This window comes from Glycine soja, chromosome 3 (assembly GCF_004193775.1).
Source record: "Glycine soja cultivar W05 chromosome 3, ASM419377v2, whole genome shotgun sequence".
NCBI classification, from domain to species: Eukaryota; Viridiplantae; Streptophyta; class Magnoliopsida; order Fabales; family Fabaceae; genus Glycine; species Glycine soja.
Genome location: NC_041004.1, coordinates 29,180,424 through 29,196,424, shown reverse-complemented (window position 1 = coordinate 29,196,424; position 16,001 = coordinate 29,180,424). Strand labels below are relative to the sequence as shown.

Sequence of the window (16,001 nt, the reverse complement as noted above, 5' to 3'; positions counted from 1 at the left end):
ATGAGGGAAAGATGTGGTTCAGCAGTAGCTACTGCAGCTTTGCCCGGGTTGCTCTCAGTTGTATCGCGACGCTTTCGAGCCTGAAAATCTATCCACCAGTCTGGATAGCCATGAAGCTTAAAACATGTCTCACTAGTATGTTTGTTACCTCCACAATGAGAGCACTTAGTGCCATTAGATGGTTCTTTATGTTTGGATTGAGAAAATATCTTACTGCTCTGTAATTTGAGACCCTTGGATGCGAGAACTGCTCCAGATAATTCATTGGAGTTGTCTGTCATCACTGCCTGACGAAGAGCTTCCCTCCTAACATGTGCATATGCTTGCTCCACTATTGGAAACGGTTTCATTTGTAAAACATCGCTTCTGATATTATCTAAGCGGTCATCAAGTCCATCCAAAAACACATACACTCGTTCTTCTTGGACAAGTGTATTGTAGTGTTGGATATCAACTTCACATGTCATCGGATTTGGACGACGAAAATCTATCTCACGCCAAAGTCCTTGGAGATCGTTATAATATTTTTCAAGAGAACCACCGGCTTGTTTAAGACGTGTCACCCGTCGCCGAAGGTCATACACCTGGGAGGTATCACTGCCATCAAAATACGTGGTCGCAATTGCATCCCACACCAGCTTGGCAGTGGAGAATCGGATAAAGTTGCTGATTAGAGAAGAGTTCATTGAGTTGATTATCCACCCCTTAACAATCGCGTTGTCAGTCCGCCAACGTCGAGACGTAGGATCTGTTTGAGGGGGTTGCGGGAGATCTCCATTGATATATCACAGTTTGTCTTTGCCCGAGATATACATCTCGACCACCTGGGACCAAAGGGGATAGTTGCTGCCATCTAACTTGATGCCAATCGGTGCCACCGTATGGCCAGAGCCAATTTGTGACGGGGCTGAAGCACGGTTCAGAACTTCCGTCATTTTCGTCGTCAACTCAGCAAGAATAGAAGACGAGGTAGCCTCATCGGAGTTTGAATCCGAGTCGACCATGGAAGAAGGATGGAAAGTTACCGTAGGTCTGGATTAAGACCTGGCGGCTGATACCATGGTGGGGAGTTTGTAAATCACCAATTCCATGAGTATTTCAAAAAACACGGACTTATTCACGAAACCACGTGTCCACAAACTCCACAACAAAATGGTATTGCAGAACGGAAAAATCCCCATATCCTTGAAACTGCTCGTGCTCTTTTACATGGAGCACATGTGCCTCACCACCATTGGACTGATGTTGTTACTATAGCAGTATATCTCATCAATCGGATGCCATCGAAGGTTCTTGAATTTAAAACTCCGCTGCAGACCTTGTCCACATTTGTACCGCTGCCTACAATACAAATGTTGCCACCTCGTGTCTTTGGGTGTGTTGCATTTGTTCACCTACATAAAAACCATCGTACAAAGCTTGATCCGTGTGCCGTTCGCTGCCTGTTTTTGGGATATGGTGCACACCAAAAAGGGTATCGCTGCTATGACCCTACTACTCGACGCATGTATGTAACTATGGATGTTACATTCTTGGAATTTGACCATTTCTACTCCTCGGCATCACCCAATTCTTCTCTTCAGGGGGAGACACCAGAAGAAGAGTCGAATTGGTCGACATTTGACTGGTTCAAAGATATTGATATACCATCAACTGAAGCTTCTGGTGATTCTTGTCAAACTCAAACAGACCATATGAGTCCTGAAGTTGAAGTATCGGAATCCCCCCCTCTCCAGTACTCAACGATCCATCTCCTGAGAATATCATTGAGGTAAGCTCTCCTATATCTCCTGATAATAATACTAATGGTGATATCTCTGTTAGCTATGAATTACCTCACAGGCATAATCGGGGAAAACCACCGAAACGTTACTCTCCTGAAGAAGAGGATCATAGATCGAGGTATCCAATTGCTAATTATGTCTCCATGAAGGACTTATCTGAACCCTTTAAGAAATTTTCAAATGAGCTATCTTCACACAGTGTACCTAGCAACGTTGAAGAGGCCATTGAAGACCCTAGATGGGTTCAAGCTATGAATGAAGAAATGGAGGCATTAAACAAGAATGCGACATGGACTCTTGTCCCTTTACCAAAAGGAAAGAAACCAGTAGGGTGTAAGTGGGTTTTCTCCATCAAGTACAAAGCTGATGGGTCTATTGAAAGGTACAAAGCAAGACTAGTAGCTAAAGGCTTTACACAAACATATGGCGTAGACTATCAAGAAACCTTTTCTCCTGTTGCCAAGTTGAGCACTGTTAGAGTTCTTTTATCTCTTGTAGTAAATCTTGATTGGCCATTGCATCAGTTAGACGTGAAAAATGCCTTTCTCCATGGGCACTTGAAAGAAGAAATATATATGGATATCCCTCCGGGATACATGCCAAATTATGAGACTAAGGTGGTGTGTAAATTGCAACGCAGTTTGTATGGCTTGAAGCAATCTCCTAGAGCGTGGTTTGGGAGATTGAACCTGGCAATGAAAAAATATGGCTTCCAACAAAGCAACGCAGATCATACGTTGTTTTTGAAACACCGTCAAGGTAAGGTCACAACTTTGATTGTGTATGTAGATGATATGATTATTACAGGAGATGACTCTGAGGAAATAGCAAAACTTCAAAAACAACTGGCAACCGAATTTGAGATGAAAAATCTAGGTGGACTCAAATATTTTCTAGGTATTGAAGTTGCTAGGTCGAAGAAAGGCATCTTTTTATCTCAACGAAAATATATCTTAGATCTCTTATCTGAGGTTGGGCTACTAGACTGTAAACCTGTAGATACTCCAATTGTCCAGAACCACCAACTTGGAGAATATCCAGACCAAGTGCCAACAAACAAAGGAAGGTACTAGAGATTGGTTGGCAAACTTATTTACTTATCTCATACACGACCTGATATAGTGTATGCGGTAAGTGTAGTAAGCCGATTTATGCACAACCCAAGTAAAGATCACATGGACGCGGTAATTCGAATCATGCGGTACTTGAAGTCCTCACCTGGAAAAGGCTTGATGTTCACAAAGAATAATCATGTACAAGTTGAAGGCTACACAGATGCTGACTGGGCAGGAGATATCACCAACAGAAAATCCACCTCAGGCTATTTCACCTTTGTTGGAGGAAATTTGGTTACATGGAAAAGTAAGAAACAAAAGGTTGTAGCATTATCAAGTGCTGAAGCAGAGTTTCAAGGGATGGCAAAAGGTCTATGTGAGCTTCTCTGGCTTCGAAGACTGTTAATTGAAATTGGCTTTGCTCCGAATAGTGCGATGAATATTTTTTGTGACAACAAGTCTGCAATTGAAATTGCTCATAATCCGGTTCAACATGATCGAACAAAACACGTGGAAGTAGATCGACACTTTATTAAGCAAAATTTGGAGACCAAGATAATTCAATTTCCGTTTGTTAAATCTGAAGATCAATTAGCAGATATACTCACAAAAGCTGTATGTAGTAGAGACTTCTACAACGCACTTGGCAAGTTGGGCATTCGAGATATCTATGCACCAACTTGAGGGGGAGTGTTGGCGTTAACTGTCAACAAAATTGTAGGAACTATAATAGGAATATAGTTATTAATTGTTAATTATCCTGATTTGGTTATAATTATCCTGATTTAGTTATAATTAGAAATAGGGTTTTCTGTGTATATAAATATAACCTATTTCCCTTTGTAAGATATGATTGAAATATATGAAAAGATCATATCAGTTTTACATCTTTTTGGTATTAATTAGTTTTATTTTATTTTCCTAAAATACTAGATGATGGCATATGTATGGTTGTCATTCATTAGGATATTATATAATGTACAGTTCGCACTCTGTGCAAGTATCAATGAAGAAATATGAATTTTATCTTGTTCTCTTTAGCTTTTCTTTGTAGTTTTAATGGTAGATTTTAGTAGTGATAGAATAAGAAGGTATTTTGTGGTGTGAACCCATTGCATGTGTTTTGTGGCTTAAGAATGGATGGCTCTTCAAGGCAAGAAATTTGTTCCAGTTAATGCAAACTAATGGAAATGTGACGTGCACGTTTTGCTGTGAAGGTTGTTTCCATTGTGGTGAAAGTGCATGCATGGCCAAGGATGATATAGTAAAACTCAAAAAGAAAAGCCGATGATATCAATATAAAATTTGAACGAGGGTCGATTCATCAATTCAATGAAAAAATGTTTCTTCTCTTGATAATGGAAAAGCCATGAGACCTCGCACAAAATTTATTTTTCAGATATGGTTTTATTTCCAGAACACACTATCCGGAATAATGATATATTTGTGTCATTCTGGATTAATTAATCCAGAAATAACTTATTTTTTAGATTACTTAATCCAGAATTATGTTTTCAACTTTTCATAATTTTGGATAGTGTGCTTCGTAAGGATAAGTTTCTTGCTCTATAGTTCGGATTCGTTATTCCGGAGCTCATTTTACGTTGTTCTGGATTCATTTTTTCAGAACCCAAGTACTTCGAAGTCCCTGTATGCTTACGGAAGAGCTGTTTTGGAACCTAAAAAATAGTCTTCAAAAGGGTAGCTTTGTCCGTTCAGTTTTTTTAAGAAAAATTCTGAGGTGCAGGAAGCAATGGGCAGCACAAAATTACCAAATTGACTCAAATAGATTGTTAAAGCCGAGTTGAAAGAGGAGAGTTTGTTTTTGTATGTTGCTTTTAGAGGTACTTAAATATTCAGTCAAAGATTCAATAAATAATATTTTTAATTATAAATTATACTCTAGTATTATAATATAAAATTATTTTAGTTATTGACATTTTTCTAAAAGAATATTAAAATTTAATTTAAAAATGATAATAATAACACATTGATATATATTGGCAGTTAAGAAATTAAAAAAAAATTACTACAGTACCTTTTTCAGTTTTGGAAGCATATTCCAAATTTCCATTCCTTGAACCCTTTTGTGAGCTCCTCGACATTGAGTCACATGTAGCTTCTCAAAAAGGGTGGGGTCAGGTACCTGTCTGCATCAAACTATGGGTCAATTTTCACACGGGAATTGCTTGGGGGCACTGAGCATTTTTGCTGGGGCACCAAGTAATTTTTCGAAATGTCAAAAATTCCCTTATGGTATTTTCGATTATAAATAACAGGAGGAGTTTTTCATTTCTGCAGCATCATTCTTTCACAAAGTCTCTGTCACTTAGTGTAAGTTGCTCTATTAAGTGTGGTTTTGAAGCGTATTTGGTCTCTAGTGGTATACGTGCGTTGCTCAGGAATATACAGTGAATTTTGGGCGGTTTTCGTTGTAAGAGAAGAAGAGGTACGCGAAATAGTTTATATACAGTGATATAAAAAATGTATTAAGTAATTAGAATGGTAAAAAAAGAAATACTAATGATTAATAATTAACTAACATTACATTGCTTAAAAATTAATATACTAATGATTAATAATTAAAAAAAAAATATGACAATGATTATGTATTTACATGTTTAATTGAATTATGTATTTTATAGAATGATGTATTTATTAGATTTATATGACATTTTAATGAAAAAGTGCAGTAAAATATTTTTTTTGTAAACAGCTATATTTGTGTCAATAACAAATTAGGTGATTGTATAATTTGTTGTCATTGAATTGAATTTGTTAAAGGTTTTATTAAGATGGATGAAGACCAGTGTATGTATGATAGTATGATGTCTGAAGAAGTTGATATGAATGTTAAAAATGAGGAAGGTGTTGGCGTTAAAGTAGAACACGTTGATTGCTCTGATGCTTTTAATACTTCTCAGGTATTTGAGTAATTTGTTGTTGTTGGTACAGTAATTATATTACATAGATGTTTACTAATGTCAAACCTGATTTGAATTGTGTTATAGTTGTTTGCTAGTCGTGATGAAGTTTTACAATGGGCTCGATCGTTGGCTCATGACATTAGATTTGTTGCCGTTATAATGAGGTCAAACACCAATACCGATGTTCGAGGAAGAGCCTCATTTCTGTTGATAGCTTGTGAAAGGAGTGGGGTGTATAGGCCTAAGAAACATAATTTGGTAAGAACATGCACTGGTAGTAGAAAATGTGGATGCCCTTTAAGTTTCGTGCAAAGCCAGCTTCGGGAGGAGAATGATGGATAGTGAAGTTAATTTGTGGGGTTCACAATCACGAAATGGCAAAGTCATTTGTTGGGCATCCATATGCGGGTCAACTGACAAAGGATGAGAAGATTGTTGTTGATGATATGATAAAGTCCATGGTGAAGCCAAGAAAAATTTTGTTGATGTTGAAGGAGCACAATGACAACAATTATACAATAATCAAACAAATTTACAATGCCAGACATGCTTACCGTTCTTCCATAAGAAAGAGTAACACTGAAATGCAACAACTGATGATGTTGCTTGATCGAGATCAATATATTCACTGGCATAGGCTGAAGGATGATAATGTTGTACGCGACTTGCTCTGGAGTCATCCTGATGGAGTAAAGTTAACCAATTCTTGTAATTTGGTTTTTTTTATCGACAGTACCTACAAAAGAAATAGGTTCAAACTGTCATTGCTTGATATTGTTGGTGTTACACCAACAAGAATGACATTCTTCGCTGCTTTTGCTTACTTGGAAGGAAAACATCTTAATAATATTGTTTGGGCTCTACAATGGTTTCGGGGTCTTTTCATGAGAGTTGATGCACTCCTCGGGGTTATTGTCACCGACAGGGATTTATCTTTGATGAATTCAGTGAAAACTGTATTCCCGGATGCTACAAACTTACTGTATCGGTTCCACATTGACAAGAATGTGAAGGCAAAGTGCAAAATCCTGGTTGCTCAAAAGAATGCATGAGATTATATGATGGAGGCTTGGGGGAGTTTGGTTGACTGTCTATGTGAGAGTTCTTTTGATGAGTACCTTAAAAACTTTGAAATGGCTTGCTTTCCGTGGCCTATGTTTGTGGACTATGTGTGCGAAACATGGGTGATTCCGCACAAAGAAAGATTTGTGAAAGCATGGACCAACAAATGATGCATCTAGAAAACACAACCACTAATAGGTATCAATATTGTTTTTTGTTTGTGTTCATTTGTTTAAGTGTTGACTTAAATGAAAATGATGCATTTGTTTACATGTTGTTGTATATTTCATCTGTAGGGTTAAGAGTGCTCATTGGTCACTAAAGAGACTCCTACAAAACTCTATTGATGACATATGTAGTGTTTGGGAAGCAATGAATAATATGATGACACTTCAACACACCTAGATTAAAGCATCTTTTGAGACAAGCACGCATGTGGTTGGGCATATGTTTAAAGTAACCTTGTACAAAAAACTACTTGGCATGGTATAAAGGTATGTTTTAAATAAAATTGTTGTTGAGTATGAGCATGTAGCTTATGCAGGCAAAAACCTTTCACATTCTGGATGTGTCATGAGGAGTACCAACAGTCTTCCATGTGCATGTGAGTTGTTTAAATATGTTGTTAGCTCCATACCACTCGAGACAATCCACATTTTTTGACGGAGACTTAATTTTTCAGATCAAGGGTCATGTGAAACACGGGTGACCATAATTAAGGAGATGGAAACCATATCGAAACGCTTTGAGCATCTTGATGTTTGTGGTAAAGTACATTTGAATTCAAAGCTGCAAGAAATTGCTTATCATGATATGAACTCCATGTGTCCTCCTCCAGAAAAGGTGAAGACCAAGGGTGCTCCAAAAAAACTGTTGACCAAACAACAAAAGTCAACAAAACGCGATCTATCTTATTGAGAATATGTTGATGCGTTACACTCTGAGCAAAATAGTAATTCATCAGTGAAACGTAGTGCATAATCATCTAAGGACCTAATACAGAGATGAAATATTCCAATGTTGGATCAATTTCATCCTTGCATCCAGGATTTTATTGAAAACATTATTGATGTCAAAGCGGATGGTAATTGTGATTATCTGGCAATAGTTGCGTTATTGGGTATGGGTGAAGAATCGTGGTAATTGGTGCGCAACCATCTGCATAAAGAACTGACAAGTTGGTCCAAAGAGTATATCAACCTAGTTGGTGGCATAGAGAGATTTGAGGAATTAAAGCGTTCCCTACTTGTTGACAGATTATCTATGGTGCGTAAGTTCATTGTTATGTCACTTTTTCTTAAAATAACCTTTAAGTAATCTTTATTTGTTGTCTTTTACATGTAGGTTACCATGGATAAATGGATCAATATTACGGATATGGGATATGTCATTGTTTCACGATACAACATGATCATTGTTTCTCTATCACGACAACAAAACATGACATTTTTTCCTCTTAGAAGTCAGCCGCCACCAGATTCTTCTATGCATCCCATAATATGCATTGATCATGTGTATGGAAATCATTTTGTATAGGTAATTGCATAATTATGATGTCAGTATAACTGTATCTTACATTCAATTTGTATGTCGTTATCTAACAGGTTTTGCTACGAGACCATTGTCATTTACCACCAGTGGCGTTATTGTGGAGTACACATTGTCATTCTCAGGCCAAGCAGTGGCCCACTCCATACATAGGTAGAATGCAGCGTTACACAACTTTGTCTAAGCTGAAAATCGAATTTGTTGATTTAGGTGAACCGTGAATATAAAATGTTATTACCATTGACATTTGTGTAAATTATTATTTTGTTGACATTCATAATTTTGTTTTCAGTCATTATTTTTAAAATTTAGAAAATAATTAAAAGCTTTGAAAATAATAATCATACGATTTAATTCGCTAATGGACATGAATTCAAACATTAAATTAACTTCAACATATTTGAAACAAAAAAAAAATTGCATGAAAAATTACAATTAACTAATACTAATTTTACATTGAATCATGTTGAGACCGAGACGTGTCGTCTTCCATTTCCATTACTTGTTTACTAAAAATAGCTAAAATTTCTATTGACCCAAATTATTTCCAATAGTTAGACTGTACTAAGACCTTTAGCACGTCATTGTCAGTTTTCAGCTCAATAATTTCAAATTTGATAACTTTGTCTGAATACTCATAATGACCTAGTTGTCGAAAAAATAATCACCTTGCTGTTTGTGATTCATGAATACCATAAGGGGAAATCCCTTGAGGTGCAACTTGCTTGATCAAATCCTTCACTTCATCGATGGTACATCCGGAAGGAATGTCAAATTTTTTGGGATCTTTTCCTGTGAACAAGTAACCGACAAAGTCGTGTGGGCGTGGCATGTTCCACCTCCCATTGTAATATAGCAAGGCATCATAAGTAGGGATCATAGTGGCTTGAAGTAAGTTTAATATATCATCAGTGTTCTACCAATGGTGCATAATAAATCAATTAGACCAACACACGAGAATTGATGATTACACATTAACATTGTGTTAACATCATCATCGTTTTTCAATTACATAAATTGAAAGCGAAATTGGTTACTTGCATCTATGAATGGCCGTCGGTAGTAAATTTCGTCCAAATATTGATCGTCGGTTAGCTGAAAGGTATTGTGTATTCTGTTTTTTAGCGTTTGAAAACCACAATCGTTAGCTACTCAAATGGGTATTGGAGTAGAACTTTGGAAATAAACATCATTTTCGTTGTGAATAATCGATCCATTCGAAAAAATAAAAGTTAATCTGGAGTTCACAATCTTCTGACTGCTTGTTTCTCCCAAAAATGCCATAGTTTGTTGTAAAATTTGGTTTGTCAAGTTGGTTTGGGAGAGAATGTCTAATTTTTTTAAGTGTTGGTGTGATATATATAGATGATGTTCACTAAGACTGCTTGAATTTTTTTTTATAATAGACACGCGCGCAAATTTTTGTTTGTGTTGTCAAGAAACCCAATGTCGTGTCACGCTTTATATTGCATCAGACATATATTGCTTTTAAAAATACGCATGCATTTCACACTGTGTTGTCAAGTTTAACAACGATGTTTCATACATGCGTAATTTATTTTTGTTGCACGAATTAATTTATTTCTTAACGCAACATTAACGGCTAATTAACGATAAACGAATCACAAAAATTTATATCACATAATCATTAAAATTAAAAATTAACCAAATAAATAAATTATCCACAAAATTAAAAATATTCCGAATAAATAACCAAATTTCACTGTCAAAAAATAAATGTACCAAATAAATAAATTATCCAAAAAATTATAAATAACATATACAAGGCAAAAATAAAACAACTTCAATGATTGTTCGTACGACGCCTTCGCCTCGATCTGTGACCTATAGTTGGTTGGCCAATGTAGCTTCTTGCGAGGCCCATACATTTTTCAACAACAGTATAGGCTTCTGTTTCTTCAGTCAGGATCCTCAGGTTTAGTAGCCTCTCCAACTTATCACCAATTGCTACAAAGCCATCCTAGCAAGTGAAAAAAAAAACATAACAATTGTTAGTAATAAAATACTAAAGAAAGCAACAAATACCAAAAAAAAATATTACCACTACATGTCGAACATGATGCACATCAACGTCTGCCTCATTAGATGTTGTTGCCGCCATCGGTTGCTGACACATATCTGGTTCAACAAATTCCTCATATTGCTAAACTGGCGGAACTCTAAGAGGATCCTCTAGCTGTGCTGGACTCATGAATGAGTGCGAGATCATGTAAAACCAATCCATATAATCTGGCGAACAGTGGCCAGGCACTGCACATAATTGCCCTACAGGTGCAATGTGCTCACCAAACTACATCCATCTATCATCAATTTCTTCAACAGAGAGTGAAAACACAACAGGATGTGGCGAAATAGTCGGGATGTAGCCAAACTGTCGTACAACCCTCTCCGATCAATGAATGATCGTCAAGGGCCCCATCTGAGATGACCAGAAAATAATGAGATGACCTCAAATTCTCTAAATGAATGGTGGTTGTCGTATGGAATCCAGCACACCACGTCAGGGGTCAGTCTATCCTTATGCCTGCGATACATGGAAACGGGCAGTGTCTTGCCAGAGGTCCATCGACATGCACATGGTCTCCTTTCATCATAATCCTTGGCAGGAACAGCGGAACCAACGGACGGAAAATGCTCGTAGATCCAACACTAAATATATTTTGCAAGCATATTCATTAAAATACACGACAACATATAATATTTAACTTCAATGAAATTTTTAATGTAACATCTTAACTAACCTGTAATAGAGTGATATATCCTGCAAGCTGCCTCGCCGTGCTCTTGGATGCGTCATTTAAATTATCATACATGTGCACAAGTGCAGCAGCGCCCCAAGTGTAACCCTCACTCTGTGTCAAGTCACGTAGTGCATCCAAGAATACAACATGCACGTGTGTGGCACTCTTGTTAGCAAAGAGTGTGCATCCAAGAGGATGCAACAAATACGCTCGCACTGCTACGATCTAGTGACATGCCTCGATCTTCATCTCATACACGTCATGCAATCACGATAGTCAAACATAAGAGCCATGACACTGAATCGTCTCAGCTCTCGCCTCTACAGTGCTGACCTTGAGTAATTCCACCAACGTATCGATAACATCATCGACATGAAGTAGCTCGAAGCTGTGGAACACCCCTACAGCAAGCAGATGTAATAACGACATGAAGTCATCCAAGGTGATAATCACCTCTCCGATGGGCAAATGGAAATTGTTAGTTTCCTTATGCCAGTGTTCCATAAAAGCATATATTAGTCTCCAATCGCCCGTATCTAGGGAATAGACGATCAAAGGACTTAGTCCATTGACCGCCGCAAGGCCTTTAATCTCTGGAGCAGGCCTCCCGAACTTAGCCATCTTCCTTCATGGGAAGATAGCTTCAACTTAGGACGTTCCTACAAACAATAATATCGATGATGTAAAAAAATTATTAACTAGTAAATTACGTTCTTTATGTTTTTTAAAAATTACACACCTCTCCATTCCAGACTCTGAAAGCAATGTGATTTTCAAAATCTCTGAGAATTGATGTGTCATGGGATCCGCTTGAAAAACCCTCAACATCAGTAACAACTTCTTCAACAGGTGCTTCTGGCTGCTCTTCATTCAATTCCTCTGCGGCCGTAGCAGGGTCCTTGACCACACGCTCTTGTTATCGCTGTCTACGGGCTGATGCAGTAGGCTTTCACCGCTAGGGGGCATCATCATCACTTGCATCTCTCCTCCCCAAGACTTTTCCTATTGCTTGGCCTAAAGCCTAACCAAGGCCTCTAGTTCTAACCATTATCTGCATAATAATTATCGTGTTTTTTATATTTAATAATCTAATCTAATCTTACTAATCTAATCTTACTCTTAATATGGGAAATCTAATCTAATGTAATCTTATATTACCATACATGATTAAATAAAAAAAACTAGTCAAATTATATAAAAAGGGAGACTAACATATAAATAAATAAAAAATTATCAACAAGACTAACCAAATAAGTCCATACATAATAAAATTTCAATACATGATTAAATTTCACAAATGATTACAATAAACTAAAAAATAATTACACTAAATTATTTTAACAAAATCACTAAAATAAAAAAATTAAAAATAACTACAATTTTTTTTACCAAACATAACACTATTAAAAAAAACTTTTAAAAAATATTTTAAAAAAATACCATACAGATCATGGATCCGTATGATTCATACGGATTGACAATCTATACGAACTAATCCATATGACAATAACGCTAATTGAATTTTAATAAAATACAAGAAATTTTTTTTACCATACATAACAACATTTAAAAATTTTTAAAAATGACTCATAAGAATTTTAAAAAAAATTGCAACAAAGAAAGTTTAAACATAATTATTTTTAATTTTAAAAAAATTTTAAAAATACCATACAAATCACTAATCCGTATGACAATAACGCTAATTAAATTTTAATAAATAACTAAAATAATTTTTTTACCATACATAACCGCTATTAAAAAATTTTCATAAATAACTCACAATAATTTGTTAAAAAATTGCAAGAAAAAAATTTAAAAATAATTATTTTTAATTTAAAAAAAATACCATACGATTCATGGATCCGTATGATTCATACTGATCCGTATGACAATAACACTAATTAAATTTTAATAAAAATAACTAAAATAAATTTTTTTTACCATACATAATAGCTATTAAAAAAATTTAAAAATAACTCACAAGAATTTGTTAAAAAATTGCAACAAAAAAATTTAAACATAATTTTTTTAATTAAAAAAATACCATACGAATCCGTATGGTTCATACGGATCACTAATCCGTATGGCAATAACGCTTACTAAATTTTAATAAATATAACTAAAATAATATTTTTTACCATAAATAACAACTATTCAAAAAAATTTAAAAATAACTCACAAGAATTTGTTAAAAAATTGCAACAAAAAAAATTTTAAACATAATTTTTTTTATTTTTATAAAAATACCATACGGATCATGGTTCATACGGATTCACAATCCGTATGAACCATACAGATCACCGTATGGCAATAATGCTAATTAAATTTTAATAAATAACTAAAATAATTTTTTTTACAATACATAACAACTATTAAAAAAATTATAAATAACTCACACTCGCAAGGATTTTTTAAAAAATTGCAAAAAAAAAATTTAGTTTTTTTTATTAATAAAAAAATTAAAAAATACCATACGGATCAATGACCACAACACACTCTAAATTTTTTTTAATAATAACTTAAATAAATTTTTCCAAAAATAAAAGGAAAATAAAATTTCAAATAAGTTTAAAAAGTAAAAAAAAAAACATATGAATTAGTAATTTGTATAGGTCATACGGATTGATAATCCAATTACATAAAATAATACAATTACATAAAATAATCATGCAACATGCCCTTTTTTCCGACAAAGCTTAAAAAAAACACCAACAACAACAAACACCGAAAACCAATTACATAAAACAATACAATCATGCAACAACATCATAATAGCAAGAAATCATTGAACACTTCAACAAAAAAAAACAACTTGAAAGCGAGAAGAGGAACAAGAAGAAGAACTGAACAAGAAGAACACCACTTACCTCGAAGAAGATTTTTCAACGAACAAGAAGAAGAACTGAAGAAGACGAAGGACCAACAACCACCAACAGCAACAACCACTAACACAGAGAAAGACGAAGGATGAGCGGAAGAGGAACAAACACCAACACCAACGGTGACAGAAAGAGGAAGAAGTAAATGGTGAGAGAAAGAGGAAGAAGCGACTGTAGGAAGAAGAGATGAAGGATTCGAGTTGTATTGATAGAAATATAGGAGTATTTATATTATTAGGATGAATGACATTTTTGCCATTTCACCACAAGTATTGGATGCTCCAACAAAAATGTTGGGTGCACCAAGTAACACCCTTTCCACACTTGTATTGTATCCATCTCCATTTTGATCTCTCTTTTTTGAAAAAAAAAAAAAGAACTTCTTTTTTATCTAAGCTAACCCAGCCACCATAATCATCATATCATATTTTATTCTCAATATTGGTTGGTGGGTTGTTGGTAACTCTTGGTGTTACGAAAGGGAGCATGTGCTGTTCCCTAATTGCCTATGATGCATCTTGTGGGGACCGTTCCCACCTTGAGCCATCCGAAAGTTAATTTGCAGTTTCATTTTTTTTTTCGTGTTTAAAACTCTTTTAATTAATTTATGTTTCTTTAAAAAATTAGTTGTTTAATTATTCATTTTAATTAATTTATATTTCTTAAAAAAATTAATTATTTAATTATTCATATGAAATTTATCAATTATTTATATTATTATTCTAAAATTATTATTTTCTTATTTTTTTTATCCATCTAATTTTTTCTCAATAATGTTTTAGAAGAAAAAAATAAGAGTATATAGGATAATAAATAATTCATACGTCTGGAATTAAAAAATAATATTATAAAAATATAAATAATTTTCTAAAAATATCATATAATTAAGAACAGTCCAACTATATCAAAAGTGACATTTTAGGTTCAACTTATAAGAATAAACTTGCACTCCAAAATTGGATAAATGTAGATTTACTTAGACCCTTCAAGTTTTTTTTTAAGGATGTCTACGGTTTAAAATTACAACTATAATTTTTAAGTGATAAATTTTTATTTTTAATATTTAAAACAGTTATATATTTAAGATTCGAACTCAACACTTTTAATGAAAAAGGAATAATTCTTTATCCATTAATCCACGTAATTAATAGTTACACGTTTATATATAAAGATCCATGCTAAGATTGAAAGTGTAAACTAATAAAAGCCAATTTATTTAAACAGAGATATGTTTATTAGAAAATTGCATAACCTTTCGTGTTTGTAAAGACCTAAAGGCCTTTGGACTACCAAAAGTTTTTGCTCTCATTAACAATTAACATGTCACAAACACTCGCACGTTTGCTTAGAGTATAATTAATAAATAAGATTCTATTTTACTGTATTTCTGACATAGGTCAACATGTTGGCTATTACTAATTCAGCATACTACGTAAATAAAAATATGTTGACAAATTTGAAATTTATTAATTTGTAAGCTAAGCTGTATTTAATTGACACTTTGACGCCATTATATTCATCTCTTGTCTTTTTCTTTTCAAGAGTCTAATAGAGTTCAGAGAGAGGTAACTGAGTTGTTAATTTTAAAATGAATATCTTAATCATTGGAAATTTTGAATTCGATGTATTAATCTTAAAAGGCAAAAATAACGATTTTTACAAAAAAAAAAACAAATAAAAACAAGTCAATTAAATTATTATTTTAAATAATGAAGTGATAATTTTATCTTTTAAAACTAATGTAATTAATTTCAAATATTTCATGGATTTGAAAGAGACTAAGGTCCTATTCGGATAACGGTTTCAATAAACACTTAGAAAAAAAATAGGTAAAATAAATATACTTCTTCTCTACATTAAAATTAATTTATGAATAACTTAAAATAAGTTTTTAGAGAAGTTAAAGATATGTTCGGAGTGGTTGTATATTTTTTATTTGATTTTTTTAATAAAATGGAGTTGAAATAAATTTTTTATTTAGTTT

At 34.1% G+C, this 16,001-nt stretch overlaps 1 long non-coding RNA gene across 1 annotated transcript; it reads right to left on the bottom strand.

Annotated features, from left to right (window-relative positions):
* Positions 1 to 10,119: 10,119 nt before the first annotated feature.
* Positions 10,120 to 14,331, bottom strand: LOC114405454. Its single transcript, XR_003665229.1, has 5 exons — positions 14,006 to 14,331; positions 11,878 to 12,189; positions 11,139 to 11,797; positions 10,439 to 11,046; positions 10,120 to 10,357 (listed from the first exon to the last, which is right to left on the bottom strand). It is a non-coding gene; the product is annotated as an uncharacterized LOC114405454 (long non-coding RNA).
* Between the last annotated feature and the right edge of the window lie 1,670 nt (positions 14,332 to 16,001).